This window comes from Vombatus ursinus, unplaced genomic scaffold, assembly GCF_900497805.2.
Source record: "Vombatus ursinus unplaced genomic scaffold, bare-nosed wombat genome assembly UNPS02009573.1, whole genome shotgun sequence".
Lineage (NCBI taxonomy): Eukaryota > Metazoa > Chordata > Mammalia > Diprotodontia > Vombatidae > Vombatus > Vombatus ursinus.
This window is the reverse complement of record NW_020949351.1, coordinates 1,299,692-1,311,035: the sequence shown is the minus strand read 5'-3', so window position 1 is coordinate 1,311,035 and position 11,344 is coordinate 1,299,692. Positions and strand designations below refer to the sequence as shown.

Below are 11,344 nucleotides of genomic sequence, written 5' to 3'. Positions count from 1 at the left end.
GGAAGGAAGGAAGGAAGGAAGGAAGGAAGGAAGGAAGGAAGGAAGGAGAGAAGGAGGGAAGGGAGGGAGGGAAGGGAGGGAGGGAAGGGAAGGAGGGAAGAAGGGAGAGGGGAAGGAAAGAAAGAAAGAAAGAAAGAAAGAAAGAAAGAAAGAAAGAAAGAAAATACCAACTCAGCTTCTAGTCAGCAATATGTAAGAAATATCCTGACCTCAGAAGACCACTTATTAGCTAATGTTGGATTCTCAATCCACAGCTTCATAGACTTCTATTATACTTAGGCAAGTACCCAAAACAGAAGGGCCATTTGAACTAATCTTGTGCCTAGCTCAAGGGATGAGATAAATCCTTCATGAATCACCAATTTCTTAATATAAAGCCAACAGCATTCCTGCATGAAAAGGGCCAGGGGGAGATGCTGGAAGAACCTCCAGGGAGCTTTCATAAAATATGCTTGCCTTAAGCGATGAGACATTTACCTAGCAAAGTTTATTTCAGTGAACAAAAAGAACCTCGGAAAACTTCCTATTTTCCCAGGTGCTCTCATAGAAAATTTTCTCATCTGATCCTTCCAACAACCCTGGGAGGTAGGTAAGTGATACTCATTTCACAGATGAGGCAACCAAGACAAGAAGTAGTGAAGACTGTGCCCCGGGGTATTCCAGGACACTAAAGTGAGCTCACTGGGCTACAATAGAATATTTTAAATTTTCAAGGAAACCGCAGAAATATTCAGCATCTGTCAGACATACTTTGGGCTATACCAGTACCTTCTTATTTGGAGTGTCATATCTTTGTGATGCTAAGTTTTTGACAGTTTCTGTGATGAAAAGCAAACACCGTATGCAAATCAACATACAACAGGAAATGAGACTGGCAGCCTCCAAGCAAAGGATTGGTGGAATCTAAGCAGATTTAATAAGGTTTGAGTTGTACAGTGTCCAATAGATACACATTTCCCATTACTAGGCAATTGTAGTTAAGAATGAAAAAAAATATATATTGCTTTTCTTTGTTTATGAATATTATTTTTTCAAATGGTTACTAAGTTGTTAGGATATAAATACTTGTTAATTTGTTTGGATCTAACTACTTAATAAATGGAACTATTTGACATTTCTTTTGGCCTAGGGGCACTGTGAAAAAATCACTGAGACTCTAAAAGTGTCATGAACCAAGAAGGTTTGGGAACCTTTGGGTTAAGTGTTTGGCTGCACAAAGAGCTAACTGAGAGATACTTCCAGAGTTTTTGCCACTATACCATCTGTGCTTTACCAAAAGGTATTTTATTTGCTGGCCAGCCACTTGCTTCTAGGTGGCTCTACAGTCAAATCTTGGGGGTCTATAAATATGTAGAGACTGAAAACATGATAAAAGGAACCAAGGCCCAAAGCCAAATAGCAAAGGCCTAAAATTCCAAATTCTCCTCCCTCTCAAATGCCCCCCAAACTTAGTCAAATATATAAGAAATGAAATGAAGAAGAAAATCCTCTGACCTTTCCATAGTTCATACCATAGATGTTTCAATATAGTGAACCAAACTTTTTGATGCAACATCTAAGCTGAAAAAAAATTTTTTTAATTGGAACAGTAAGATTTCAGATTAGAAGAGACTTTGAAGATTTACTAATTCAGCCTCATTTTACAGATAAAGAAACTGAGTCCCAAACAAGTGAAATTGTTTGGTCATACAGCTAATGACCCAGCTAGGACTAGAACCAGGATCTCCTGACCTCCAGGCCAGGGAGTTTTCTACTACACCACCCTGCTTGCAATGAAAATCTCAGAATTCTAGCTAATTAACCTTAACTTTTTTTTCATATCTTAGTTTCTACTGACAAAGATTATACTCAAGTATCTAGAATGTAAACATGAAGCTTGATTTTTTTCCTTTATTTGTGGGAAATATAAAAATGTATACGTTTGTATATCCATATCCCCCTAAAAAATAACAACATATAAAACATGGGGGGAATCAAAGAATCCCATAGTATTTGTGTTTTTCCATAAATTAGAGAAAAGAACTGCACAAGATGAAAAGGTGCACAGATACTGCAGTCTTCATCAGTGGAGGGAGCACTTATACCAATGAAATTATAGATCAAAGCAACAAAGAGCAAAGCTAAGTTAAAGAGATAATTCTTATACCTGGAGACATGCACAACTTTTTTTTTTCAAAGAAAAGCTAAACAAAAAGAAAAAAAACCTAGAGTTCCAACATTCCTTCCTTCACAAAAAGGCATTGGGGGGAAAAAAAAACCACTGAGATCTACTCACCTTACAAATTGCACACATGCTTGTGTTCGTTCTTCAAACTGGCCCAAATGGAAGATAGCAGCTTGATGTTGTAAATGCAGATTATCCTATTGGAAAGAAAAATAGTTTCAGTAAATACTTTTCTCATCCCAAATATGAGATACTAAGAGTCTGAACAAGAGGTCCAATGGTACCCTTTATTCAATAGAAATCTGAATTTTTTTGTTTTGTAGAAGGAAGCTCATACAGTCCTATGAGTGATGGATAACTGAGAAGGAATAGGGTGGGGGAAGCTAAGTTTTGTGACTAGCTACAAAGCAGCTTACAGTGTTTATTTTCTATACACTACCTCTCACCCTTCTAAGAGATCTTCCTCCCACTTGGTGTTTCAAACATTGTCCAGTTCAATTTCACAGATATTTTTTATCATCATTATGCCCACTCAACATTTATTGAGCATCCACTGTGTACATCACACTGTAACTGGGTGCTGGGCACCATACTAGGTCCTCACTCCTCTGTTGCCTTTACTAAGCAGTTTCCAAGTAAACCCACTACCACTTTGCCTTGTATTCCACAGGCATCTCTCCCAGCACCCATCTCTGCCAATACGTAGGATTAAACTACTTTCCAAGGTTGAATAAGCCGCCATCTGTCTATCTTACGTGGTACTGTGTGCCATCCGGGAGACTTGCCCCTCGGAGCGTGTTTCTACCATATGTCACTCTCAAGTGATCAGCCAATGCCAAGACATCTGAATATAAATGTCTAAGTGTAGCCGGAAAACCCTCTTAGAATTCCAGTGGCGGTTCACCAAGGCCAGGTATGTCAAAATGACTTATTGTTTTTCTATAGCTCCACCTGAGCATCAATGGTGCAAAATTCACAAACATTTCTCTCCTCCCCACCCCCGTGCCCAGCAAGGGAAGAAAACAATTTAGTTTTTCTCTTTCAATGTACACTTTGTGCTCCTCCTCTGCAACCAGCTCAGTCAGTCCGTGTATGTTCCAAAGACTGCACCATTTCCTCAGAAGCAGAATTCAAAAAACCAGCCCACCATTCAGTGTAGTTACCAGCTATGTTGTAGTATACTTTAGATATTTACTTATATATTTTGAGAGAAGGGAAAAAAGAAAATAAAGTTTGAGGAGCTGAAGAAATTAGTTCTCTAGTAGATCAGAAATATTCCCCCATGAAACAGAGAGCGTCTGGCACATAATAGGCATTTAATAAATGCTTATTGACTGACGTCTACACTTTCTCATGTAGATTGACACCAAAAAAATCATGTCCTACTTCTGAAACATAAATTCTAATCCAATTGCCTAAAATTCCATTTCAGAAATAAAACTTTATTCAAAATTTAAAAATGGAATATTTTAAGCTATTTTAAGCATACTTTTTTTTTATTATTATTAAGCTCTGTTTAGAAAGACAAGTTAAACTGAAAGATGTACTCAGCTGTTTCTATGAGTTAGCTTTTCCCTCTAGGGTAAAATAAGAAATCTTGTGGGTTGGTTTTTAAAAAAAAATCATAAGTTAGTGAGGAAAAGAGACAAAGAAAAAGAGAGTAAAAGTTTGGACTGTCTTAGATTCCAAATGGTCTCCATCAAATCCAGATATTCAAAAGTATTCCAATTAGTCAAACTCCTTGTAAAAGAATAAAATGAAGACTCTATATTTATCTTCTCATAGAAAGTTGTCATGCTCCCTTGATATCTTTATTTAAGAATTTATGGTATATTCCTTCTTCCTCATAAATCACTCAGAAAACTTGAACACTCTCTGAAAGGTTTATCTGTGCTTTGGCTCCATCCCTCAAACAGCAGGATTCTAAGACTGGAGCCAAGAAAAACAACAAACACCAGTTGCATGACACACAAGCCAGTTAATTTCACCTTGATTTGACAAGCATTTATTAGGCACCCAATGTGCCAGGCACTGTGGTAATTATCAGGAATATAAAAACAAAAGCAAGGCATTTCTTATCCCCAAGGACCATATGTCTCCCATATATATTTTTATCATTCATGTGTCCTCCCCCCCAAAAAATGGTGGCTTAAAAATTCTCTTTCCCTCAGCCCTAGCAGTCAAATCACTTTCTATCATTCCACAAAATGTTGTGGAGCACAAAGATAATCCTGGAAAAAAAGGCCAATGATTTTGCTGTGCCACCAAAGGGAAACTGAGCATTTGGAAAGACAATTGACTTCACAGAAAGATGCTGAAGGGAATTAACAGATACTTTTAATGAAAGGTACCAGGTAAGTTGTACAAAATACTTAAAAAATGCTTAGAAGACTTGAAAACTGATAAAATATAGTGAGATGGTTAAACATGATTGATGTAGAGTTGGGAGAGCCCTGAGAGAGCATCTACTCTAATTCATTCATTTTACACATATGAAGAAATTGAGTTCTAGGGAGGAGAAGTGATAGGCCCACGGTGGCACTTTCTGTCTCGCCAGACCCCAAACTGCTTACTAGACAACTTTCATCCCTGTAAAGCTTATGGCACAATGTATGCTTTACTGTAATGTTGGGGTTCTAGAGGTAAGGCAAGAAAACACAGGAGACACTGGACTTAAAAACAGTCATCTCAAAACCTTCCCTCAAATCAATGTAGGAAATGGCTGGATTCCAGTCAAGGGTAGGGGAAGACCATAGGAGGAAATAAGGAAAAGGTGTTCCTAATTATCACCAAATAAGTATCCTAGTGTACATATGTGTATGCACATTCAAAGAGGAAGGAAAAATCATATTTGAGATAATCGGAAAAGAAAATCCTTAGCAACATTCTTCCATCCCTCCTGTGAAACAGAAATCCTTGCAATCAATTAATCAACATATATTAAATACCTACTTTGTGCCAGGCATTGTGTTAAGTGCTGGGGATGCAAAAAGAAGCAAAAGACAGTCCTTGCCCACAAAAAGCTTACAATCTAATGGGGGAAGACAACATGCAAACAAATATCTACAAACTGAGCTATATACCGAATAAATATGAAATGATTAAAAGAGGGAAGGCATTAGAATTAAGAGGGGTTTGGGAAGGCTTCCTATAGAAGGTGGAATTTTAGTTGGGCCTTACAAGAAGCCAGGGATATCAGTAGCTGGGGTGGAGGAGGCAGAACATTCCAGACACAGGGGACAGCCAGAGAAAATGCCCAGCATTGAGAGATGGAATATCATGTTCATGGAACAGCCAGGAGGCTAGTGTCACTGGATTAAAGAGTATATGTTGAGGACTAAGGTGTAAGAAGACTGGAAAGATAGGAGGGGCTAGGTTATGAAGAGTTTTGAATGACAAACAAAACATTTTGTATTTGTTCTTGGAGGCAATAGGAAGTCATGAAAGTTTATTGAGTAGTGTAGAGGAAGGATGACATAATTGGACCCGGATTTTAGGAAAATCACTTTAGTGGCTGAATAGAGGATGGATTGGATTAGACAGAGACTTGAGGCAGGCAGACCAATCAGTCTATACAATAGACAGGCTATTGTAATCAAAGCAGGAGGCCTGCACCAGAGTGGTGGCAGTGTCAGAATGAGAGAAGGGAGTACTCTCAAGACATGTTACAAAGGTGAAATCAACAGGCCTTTGCAATTGCTTGGATATGGGCAATGAGAGATAATGGGGAATCCAGGATGACTCCTAGGTGGTGAATCCCAAGGGATTAGGGAAAGGGTGTTGCCCTTAATAGTAATATGGAAGGTAAAACGGGGAAGGTTTAGGGGAGAAAGATAATAAGTTCTGTTTTGGACATATTGACTTTAAGATGTCTATTGACATCCAGTTCAGGATGTCTGAAAGGCAGTTGGAGATGCAAGATTGGAGTTCAGAAGAGATAGATTTGAAAATCATTAGCATTGTTTGTTTTAGTCATTTTCAATTATGTCTGACTTTTTGTGAACCCTTTTGGGTTTTCTTGGCAAAGATACTGGAGTGGTTTGCCACTTCTTTCTCCAGCTCATTTTACAGATGAGGAAACTGAGGCAAACAGGGTTAAGTGACTTGCTCAGCGTCACACAGTTAGTAAGTATCCAAGATTGGATTTGAACTCAGGTCTTCCTGACTCCAGCCCTGGTACTCTATCCACTATACCACCTATCAGCATAGTAATTAGATCCATGGAAGTTGATGAGATCAACAAGTGAAATAGTATAGAGGAAGAAGAGAAGAGGGCCCAGAACCCTGAGGGACACCTATGGCTAGAGGGCATGATCTGGAGGAGGAGCCAGCAAAGGGAAGAGAGAGAGAGAAGGAGCTATCAGAAATATAGGAGGAAAACCAGGAGAGAATAGTGTTGTGAAACAGTAGCGGGAAGAGAGTATCAAGCAGAGAGTGATTGACAGTGTCAAAGGCCGCAGAGGTCAAGGAGAATAAAGACTAAAAAAAAGGCCATTGGATTTAGCAACTAAGAGATCATTGGAAAGAGCAGTTTTGGTGGAATAATAAATCCCAAATCAGGCTGTAAAGGATTCAGAAGAGAGTGAGAGGAGAGAAAGTATAGGTTCCTATTATAGTTGACCTTTAACTACAAAAAGGAGAAGAGATATAGCATGATAGCTAGCAGGATCAAGTGAAGGTTTTCTGAGGATAGGGGAGACACTGGCATGGTTGTAGGCAGTAGGAAATGAGCCTGTACAGAGGAAAAGATCAAAAATAAGTAAAAGTGAGGATCACAGAGGGGACAATTTGTTGGAGGAGCTAGAATGTGATGGGATCACTTGAACAAATACAGGTAAGAAGTAAACCTTGGGAAGAAATGAGGCCATTTCATCATGTGAAATGGGTAAAGGAGGAGAAAGTGGCAGACGGCACCTGAATGGTAGGAGATGAGGGAAGAGAGGAGAAGAGGGAATTCCAGTGAATGACCTCATTTTTCTGTAAAATATGAGACAAAGTTCTCAGCTGAGGTGATGTCTTGTGAAGTATAGGTATTTAGGAAATTACTATTCAATCTTAAAATAGCAAGAAAGAATAAACAATTGAAATTATAAACTGGAGATGAGAGAGTGAAGAGAAAGAGAGAGAATGAGAATTAAACTGGGAAAAATACTTGGGCCTAAAGAAAGAGGGTAGAAAGAAGAAAAATAATCAAGAATATGTATCCTTTCATCAATCTTCACTATTTGTTAAGAATTGTGCATGTCTGACGCCTGAAACATTCCTTTTGATGGACCGGCATTATCAAGCAATCAAAAAGCATTTGTTAATCATCAGCTATGTGCCAGGCATTGTCTCCCATAGGATATAAATAAAAAGAACGAAGCAAGGCCTACTCTCAAAGAGCTTACATTCTATTGAGGCAACATGCACATAAGTACATGTATGGAACAAACACATACAGAACAAATATAAAATAAATACAAGGTCATTTGGGAAGGAGAGAACAGTTGCGAGGAGGGCGTCAAGAAAGACTTCTTGTAGAAAGTGATACTTGAGCTGTCTCTTTTTTTTTTTTTTTTTGGTGAGGCAAACAGGATTAAGTGACTTGCCCAGGGTCACACAGCTAGTACGTGTCAAGTGTTTGGTGTGAGGCCGGATTTGAACTCAGGTCCTCCTGACTTCAGGGTTGGTGCTCTATCCACTGCGCCACCTAGCTGCCCCCTTTGAGCTGTCTCTTGAAGGAAAAGAAGATCTCTGTGAGAAGCAGGTATGGAGGGAGTACATTCCAGGAATAGAAGAAAAGGTAGTCTATCTAAGAAGTATTAAGACACTATTGTGTTTATTAATAATAAGAACTCACATTTCTATATCACTTAAAGATTTACAAAATCATTTGCTCAAAGAAACCCTGTAAAGTAAGAAATGTAAATATTACTGAACCCATTTTACAGATGTTTGTGGTAGACAATTGCATGACATTTCCTTCCTTCCTCAAATATTCTATTTGTTCAAAAAAAAAAAAGATTGGATTAAATGCTCTCTAAGGCCCCATTCAGCTCTAAAATTTCACCATCTATGGTCTTCCTTCCCTAATTTGAATATTACCTGTGAGGATATCTAAATTCAAGGTGTGTGGATGGCCACTAACTATTGATAATAAGTACATCTTCTTTGTATTGCATGGGAAAAGATTAAGATTCTTAGTACTAATTATGAACTGCTGGCCACCCCTGAGTTTGGCAGGTGATTGGCCAATAACCCATACTGAAAGCCAAGTCAATGAACAGCAAGAAGCTGGTAGCCATCCATGATGTCTTTACACTAAATCCCAAATTGTGCTCAGATGCAAAGCTTACAAAAAGCAGCATTTTACAGTGAACAGAGCACTGCCAGAAAACCTGAACTTGAGTGTTGACTTGGCAACTTAGTAGCTGTGTGACCTTGCTCAAACTATTATACTTCTGAGAACTTCAGTTTCCCCATCCAAAAAATGGGAATGACAAGAGCTATGTTGCTTCCCCTCACAAGATTGTTTTGGATATCAAACATAAAGAATAATATAAACTAAATGTTCTCATCACCTCTTAACCGTCAAATCATCAGGAGTCTCAGTCAGAGGCTCGCTATAGCTAGTGAGAGATGAGCATGAGTTGGATATGTCATTCTTTAACAAAGCATTTCACCGAGGCCTTTAACATTTTAAGAAATGCTCACAGTGAAGATAGCACTGAGAAATCTGCTGCAGTCAACACAAACTTGCCAGGATGAAAGAAAAAGAAAATTCTAAAAATGCTCCTAGTTTGTCAGCTGTCTGGCTGATTTCATGCCAGGATCTTCTCAAATCAGAAATGGAAGACCTCTGCAAAGTACAATGAGATGGGACCCTGGTTTGTCCTCTGAAAAGAAGTGAAGAACAGTAATAAGTTGTTTATCCCATTGCCTCATCAGCATCTGAGCATTCAGTGATGAATCCCTGCCCTATCTATGACATAATTTCAGTACTCTTGTCTCTTAAATAATCCTGAGCTCATCCTGGTGCAGGCCTGTAGTCCCTGCAGCTTAGGAGGCTGAAGCTGGTGGAGGGGCTTGAGTTTGGGAGTCTGAAATGCAATCGGTCTAATGCTGATCAAGTATCCATGGTAAGTGTTGAGTGTCCAGAAACAGAGGGCCATCAGACTGCCAAAGGAGGAGAGTGCTGGCGCAGGTCTGAAAAACAGAGGAAGTTAGAGCTTCAGTGCCGATTAGTACTGAGATCAGCACAAGCAGGAGAGAGACCCGATCTCAAAAACAAACGAACAAACAAAAAAACCCTGAAATTGTTAAGAGGCTCCTAGTTCTGGGACTGTCATTCAGAAAATGTCTCCCTTCAAAACATCCTATGGAGAGCTCCTAAAGCAAAGAAAGCTGTCCAGTCCACGTCTGGAAATATACACATTTTAAAAAACACATACTCAGAGATAGGTATATGAGGGATGGTTCAAGGGATGGGCTGGGGGAAGAGGAAGCAGGAAGAGAAACTATAATATGTTTTTCGAAGCACTTCAAATTCAGCCTCTCAAGCTCCTGCTCTCTTCTTTTCTATTTCCCCCGCCAAGCCCAAGAAAGTCTGCCATCACTTTTGGTCAAAGAATAAAGCAGCCCCAGCTGCCTGAAGCCAAAAAACAGACAGGTTTGCTGTCCTCCCTGCTGTTTTGGCTCGAGCTCTTCAGACTGGAAAATTCGGAAGCTAGATCTCCCAAGCTTCATAAATGCCAGAACTATCTAAGAGGAAAATAGGACAAGGCCACCCCCAGGCAAGTTTGTACTAAAATGTGCTGGCTGCAAGGCAGCACCACAGTAAACATCACACAGGACACAGTGCTCCTTGGAAAGCATTCCACCAGAACAATGCCACCTCTCCAAAGAAAATAAAAAATAACTGTTGCCGCGACTCAAAAATCTTCAAATGTAATGCTCCAGGACCCCTAACAGGGAAATAAGACCAATTCAAAGCTCCAAAGGGTAAAAAGAAGGTTTTCAGCAGAGTAAGAAAAAATAACTCCTTTAAAAAAGGCCAAGCCTTCTAAAAAAAATTTTTAAAACAACCATGAAGATGATTATTTCTTTTTAGCAAGATATGAGCCAATGAAAATCCAACCCTGAATACTTTGTTAGCTGTTTCTAAAGATGTTCAAGGGAAAGGGAAGAAAAACGTCTTTATACTACAAAGAAAGAAAATGAAAACTTAACAATGATAAGAGGTTGTCAATACTGTTTTTTTAAAGCAGAGAGTAATTATATATCTTGATACACTCTATGACACATACAAATATAGACATTAACATATATGTTACAAGCTAAAACAAGGGCTTAAAAATATATATGTATAAATATATATATGTATATATAAATATATATACTTACATTCATGCTGGTGTAATCAACATTGGGAAATCAAAAATGCTTTGGAATCATTTTGAAAGACAGGCTGCCCTCTTGGATCAATTGGAAGGTGCAGGAGGAATGGACTGACTGCTGAAAAATAAGTCCTGCCTTCTAGACATGCCTTCTCCAAGAAGTCTTCGCTGATGAAATACAGTACTCTGCACTCAGCATGTAAAACCTGTTTCTGTCATGTTAATTTGGCCTCCTGTTATGTTATTCTGTCCATCATTTTCACTCTTGTATACTGCATAGTTCCCAGTTAAATTATAATTCCCTTATAGACAGTGATCATATTTAATTCCATTTGCATCCTCCTCCTTTCTTCATAGTGTCTAGAAAACTGCTTCAGTATACAGAGAATGTTTAAGAAATAATGATGATAGACTGATTAAGTTGATAGAAGTAGTTGTAAAAGGAGACCTAAGTCAAGTGTAGACTGTGAACTCTTTAACACATGCTCTCCTTTACACTTGTAGGTGATCATAATTATTCTATTGATGTTAATAAAGATGAGACAGCTGGCACCTAAGAGTAAAGAAATAATACACCTTTACTTCAGCTGACAAGGAAAGTATATACCAATGAGAAGCTGAGTATGAAGCCTGAGAAGGAAGGGTACTTAGTCAAATTTCACAAGGTAGATAAGTCTGAATGGTTAATATGACCCACCAGTCTCATATCCAGACCAGAGGATTTCTGTATATGAAAGATCCCCTACACACACACAGAGAGAGAGAGAGAGAGAGAGAGAGAGAGAGAGAGAGAGAGAGAGAG

The 11,344-nt window shown here is 38.8% G+C and overlaps 1 protein-coding gene across 3 annotated transcripts in view; it reads right to left on the bottom strand.

Annotated features, from left to right (window-relative positions):
- LDLRAD4 (low density lipoprotein receptor class A domain containing 4) overlaps positions 1 to 11,344 on the bottom strand; it is a 589,056-nt gene that overhangs the window by 484,491 nt on the left and 93,221 nt on the right. For all 3 annotated transcript variants that reach the window (XM_027852456.1, XM_027852450.1, XM_027852455.1), the window contains exon 2: positions 2,276 to 2,361. The gene's annotated coding sequence lies outside the window, so the exon portion shown is untranslated. The remainder of the gene's footprint in view (positions 1 to 2,275; positions 2,362 to 11,344) is intronic.